Here is a 6,080-nt window from a genome sequence, read left to right on the forward strand (position 1 = left end):
TACGCCACCACTGCCCTGCTTTCCTATGGCTTGCTAATAGCTCTGACCCCCGGGCAACTTTATTTATTAACATACAAATAACATTTTAATACAAATAAAATATCACCATATTTCCCCTTTTCTATTTTAATAAAAAGAAAAAAGGAAAAAGCTTATAACTAACATAAGAAAAACTATATACAAAAGTACAATAACTATATACAATATATACAAGTAATAAATACCTAAACAATGTCTAGTTCATTTGTATTTGACAAATTCAGAGAAAATAATTCCATTATCTATCCAATTTGGTAAGTCCAAAATGCATCTAATTCACTTTCTATCCTAATTAATCTTCAACTATAACTAACTAATCTTCAACTCCCTCAGAGACCCAAGAAGGAAATAATATTAGCTAACAAAAATAAAAACAGGAAGTACATGCAAGCAACTTCCAAAAAATTGTGAGTTGACAGAAACAGCCAGCTGCCTGGACAGTCATTTCTCCGAGGTGTTGGGGCATCATCTTCAGCCTATAGGCTTAGCGTATCTGACAGACTCATTTGTGAAGTAGGATGTACACAAGGTCAACAGTTCAACCTCACATTGGGTGAGAGTAGTCCATGTACCAGAAACACCTGAATTCCACTAGTGTCATGTCATGATTCAGGATTTTAAATTCTGGAAATTGTTGATGGTTTTTGAATTCAGCTGTCCATTCTTCTTGGCTGTGTATATGTGTATGTGGCTTCATCTCAGCATCCCGTTCTTCTCCAAATCCCTCTATTAAATGCCAGTCTACTATTGAAAGGCATGAGCTTAGTTACTCTTCAAGAATAACTGTTTCAGCTGCTGTTCCATTGCACATCATAAGCCATCGGCCCACTGCCTATTCAGCTGCCTTCGAAGAAAAGGGCACTGTACCTTTTCTGGATTGCGAAGGCCACTTCAGGAATGGTGCCATATTGTCTTGGCCTCAGAAGATGCCTTTTGATAAAGCCATAACCACACTTGTTTTGGCAAGAATCAGTAGTCCTTTGTTTCGTGTCCTGTCTGTCTTGTTTGTCAGCAGTTGATTCGAGGATACTTTGTTGCCCAGTGGCTAACTTTTGCCACAGTGAAAGTTAACTCCAATTGCAGTTTTTTCAGTGCCCATATTTTCTCTGAAGTAGATTGGTACTGCCAGGAGCTGACATGTCTCATAATCATAACAGTTCCTCCACAAGAGCAGCCAATGTTTCTCACCATTGAACTACCTCTCTAACCTAAATTAATGTTTTCTTGATGATTAGTGAAGTTGAGTACCTTTTTTTTTTTTTTTTTTTTTTTTGGTTTTTTCGAGACAGGGTTTCTCTGTGTAGCTTTGTGCCTTTCCTGGAACTCACTCTGTAGCCCAGGCTGGCCTCGAATTCACAGAGATCCTCCTGCCTCTGCCTCCCGAGTGCTGGGATTAAAGGCATGCGCCACCACTGCCCGGCATAAAGTTGAGTACCTTTTCAGAGACCTGTTGTCCATTTATTTATTTTCCTAGGGAAAATAGCTATTCAAGTCTATGGTGATATTTTATTTGTATTAAAATGTTATTTGTATGTTAATAAATAAAGTTGCCCGGGGGTCAGAGCTATTAGCAAGCCATAGGAAAGCCGGGCAGTGGTGGCGTACGCTTGTAATCCCAGCACTTGGTAGGCAGAGCTAGGTAGATCTCTGTGTGTTCAGGGATACAGCCAGCATTGGAGACACACGCCTTTAATCTCAGTACCAACCATAGAAGACCTGGAGGTCTATACAGACAGGCAGTGACATGTGGTTGGGTTTACAACCAATGAGAAGGCAGAACCGAAAGTCTTTATAAAGACTTTAACACAGGAAGTAGCTCTTTTTCAGAGAGATAGGACCACCGCAGGAGGAAGGGTAAGGTACTCAACTTCACTAATCATCAAGAAAACAATAATTTAGGTTAGAGAGGTAGTTCAGTGGTGAGAAACATTGGCTGCTCTTGTGGAGGAACTAAGTTAAATTCCCAGCATCCACATGGAGACTCACAACCATCTGTAACTCTAGTTCCAGGGGATCCCACACCCTCTTCTGACCTCTCTGGGTACCAGACACACACATGGTACACATACATTCATGCACTCATACACATAAAATAAATACCAGAAAAATGTTTAGAGAAAAAGGAAATCAATATCACAATGAGTTATCACCTCTACCTTTTGGAATGGCTGTCATCAAAAAGTTGAAAGGTGGTCTGGAGAGACGGCTCAGAGGTTAAGAGCACTGCCTGCCCTTCCAGAAGTCCTGAGTTCGAATCCCAGCAACCACATAGTGGCTCACAACCATCTGTAATGGGATCTGATGCCCTCTGCTGTTATTCATGCAAATAGAGCACTCATACATAAAATACATAAATAAATAAATCTCTTAAAAAGAAGTCAAAAGGTAACAAGTGTTAGTGAGGATTTGGAGCAAAAAGATTCCTTATGTAGTATTAGTGAAATATAAACTGATACAGCCACTATGGTAACAGTATAAACATTCCTAAAAATTTTTTAAAAATTTAGGGCCAGAGAAATGGTTCAACAGGTGAAGGCACGTGCCATAAATCCTGATGACATGTGTTCAGTTTCCCAGACCCCTCACGGTGGAAAGAGAGTGTCAAGTCACAAAAGTTATCCTGTAACGTCCACATGTGTACCCTGGCACACACAAGATGCATTCATACACACACACACAGAAAAACAAACAAACAAATAATGGAATTAAAAATTGTAAACTTGCCGGGCGGTGGTGGCGCACGCCTTTAATCCCAGCACTCGGGAGGCAGAGCCAGGCGGATCTCTGTGAGTTCGAGGCCAGCCTGGACTACCAAGTGAGTTCCAGGAAAGGCGCAAAGCTACACAGAGAAACCCTGTCTCGAAAAACCAAAAAAAAAAAAAAAAAAAAAAAAAAAATTGTAAACTTGGTCATTTGATCCAGTATCGTTACATACACCAAGGAAAGAAAACAAGGAGATAGAGAGGTGACAGCACCCCCATAGTTATTATGGCATTCCTCATAACAGCCAAGATATAGAGTCAGGTTATATATCTATTGATGGTTGAGAAGATAAAGAGGATGTGACATTCATAACAACAGAATATTATTCATCCTTTAGAAAAGGAGATTGTGCCATTTATGACAATATGGAGGACATTTTACTACATGAAATAAGTCAGGTACACAAAAACAAATATTTCACTGATGTGTGAAATCTTGAAACACTGAACTCAAGGAATGTAGTAGAAAAGTTACTCCCATGGGGCAGAGGTAGGGGAGATGATAGAAGGGAGCAATTTTTCAGTTATAAAATGGATATATTTTATAGACTTAATAATGTACAGCATAATAACTACAGTTAATAATGGTGGATTGTCTTCATGAATACGAATAAATCTTAACTATACTTCCTACACCACATGCAAGGTGATAGGCATATTAATTTGACTCTGGCGATCATTTCATGCTGTATCCTGAATGTCATGAACTGCTGAAATATATACAATTTTTATTCATCAGTTATATCTTGATAAATCTAGCAGCATTAGTGACAGAATTGGGGGCAATGAGAAAAGAATGTGGGTAAGGAAGGTGGTTTGTTTGGCACAGATTAAGTTGAGGTTCTGGACACCTGAGTGGAAATAGGTGTGTTTTAGACACTGTGATCCTGGGCTCAAACACAGATTCACAGCGGGGGCAGCACAGGTTGGTGGAAACACACTCATACTGCTCACAGTTAAGCGGTCCTGGAGAAAGAGAAACAGCGTCCTGAACATTCAGTGCTGCAAGCTGGCTGTGATCTTGCCTCCTCTCGCCTCTCCCCACCTGTGCTGTGGGCAGGCTTTGTTAACTGGTCCCTTGGGGGTTTCTGTCCGAAAAATAAAGCTGCTGTTGGACTGTGAGTTTGTTCTCTGGTGGAAACAATGTGATCCCATCCAATGCACACAGGACTTCATAGATATGAACTACACTCATAAGTGACCCCATTTTTTCTCTTGTGAGTGTGCTAACCTTGTGACGTGGAAAAGAACCAGCATCATTGTCTTCCCTTTACTGATGAAGCCACTGCCCAGTATGTCGGAAATGTGTGAACATCATCTAGGCAGTAAATCACAAAGCTCCATCGGGTATTCTTGTTTTGTTTTGCTTTAAGATTTATTTATTTATTAGGTATATAGTGTTCTGACTGCATGTATCCCTGCCTGCCAGATCTCATTACAGATGGTTATGAGCCACCATGTAGTTGCTGGGAATTGAACTCAGGACCTCTGGAAGGGCAGCCATCTTAACCTCTGAGCCATCTCTCCAGCCCCCAGGTATTCTTTTTTTTTTTTTTTTTTTTTTTTTTTAAATATAGTATATATTTTAATGTTTGAGAATTTTACCAGGCATGACGGCACACATTTGACAAGCATAGGAAGAGGCTGGCAGATCTTGGATCTCAGAGTTCTAGGCCAGCCTGGTCTACAAAGTTCCAGGACAGCCAGGGCTACACAGAAAAACCCAGTCTCAAAAAAACAAAACAAAACGATAATAACAAAAAACTTTTAAGAATTTCTTAACTGGATGGTTGTGGCACACGCCTTTAATCCCAGCATTCGGGAGGCAGAGCCAGGCGGATCTCTGTGAGTTCGAGGCCAGCCTGATCTACAAAGCGAGTTCCAGGAAAGGTGCAAAACTACACAGAGAAACCCTGTATTGAAAAACCAAAAAAAAAAAAAAAAAAAAAGAATTCTATCCACTGTATTTTGATTATATTCACTGTCGCTCCTCTTTATAACTACTCCAAGATCCATCCACCTCCATATCTCACTAAATTTTGTGTCATCTTTTTTTTTTTTTAATAACCCATTGAGTCCAGTTTGTGTTGTTCATGTGCTCCTGGATAGGGGACTATCCTCTGAAGAATGATGGACCTGCCAGGAACCACACCCTTAAAAAACAAAACAAAACAAACAAACAAAATCTTCTGGAGAAGCCATCAACCCTCCACAGCTACTCAGTTAGGAATGGGGACTCTTGGACGCCTTCCCCCTCAATATTAGAATGTTGACTGGCTTGACGTTGTCCAGGCCTTGTGCCGGCCACCGTGGCTGATGTGAGTTCCTGAGTACAGTGGGCTTCTCATGTCCTGGAGACACGGTTTCACTCCAATAGTCCCTGGCTTCTGGCTCTTAAAATCCCTTCACCCCTCTTCTGTAATGGTCCCTGAGCCTTATGGGGAGGTTGACAGAGATACCCCATTCGTAACTGAGCACCCCACTGACGTTTATTACCTGAACTCTGACTAGCTGTGAGTTTCTGTGATAACCGTTGTCCACTACACAAAGGGACCTGGTGATGAGTTCTGAGAGCTGTATTAATCTGCGGCTATAGAGATAAAATTTAGAGTGTCGTTTGGCATTATGCCCACTTAACAGAATACTAGGAGTAGACTCACCCTTGGGGCCTGTAAGCTCCCCCCGATCATGAGTTCCTGGCTGGATTTAGTACCAGGCGTCTGTTTCCTCTTGTGAAGTGGGCCTTAAATCCAATCAGAAAGTTGCTTACTCACATACTATTCATGCCACCATTGCACCCATGGTATATCGTGCCACGATGGTCATGATTGAAGCTCCCAGAATTCACAGCTGGCATTTTTCCTCCAGCAGTCTACATAGCACCTCCCAGTTCTGAGAAGCTGCCCATCAGGATGGACACTTCCTGGTCAGTACTAACTTGATTTTTTCATGTCTATGACCAATGAGTGTGGCGTCTTGAGCAATATGGCCTTACCATGGAGTCCTGGTTGTACTGTTTTCGAGGTGTCTGGAACACTTGGCACTGGACTTTTTATTTGGTAACCCCACAGCTTCTAGGAACAGCATCCTCTGTGTAAGGTAACTCCAATTAAACTATTTTTAATAAAAAAATTATGAAGTATATAAAACAGTAGGTTTAGATATGGCCTTTTCAGACATCCTAAATGTTAGTTATTCTCCCTCTGCCTTCCTCTGCTCTACCATCCCATTCCTCTCCCCACTTAATTGTCTTTCTTCTTCTTCTTTTTCTTCTTCTTC

This window comes from Peromyscus californicus, unplaced genomic scaffold (genome assembly GCF_007827085.1).
Source record: "Peromyscus californicus insignis strain IS unplaced genomic scaffold, ASM782708v3 Scaffold_14__1_contigs__length_90479793_seg_2, whole genome shotgun sequence".
Lineage (NCBI taxonomy): Eukaryota > Metazoa > Chordata > Mammalia > Rodentia > Cricetidae > Peromyscus > Peromyscus californicus.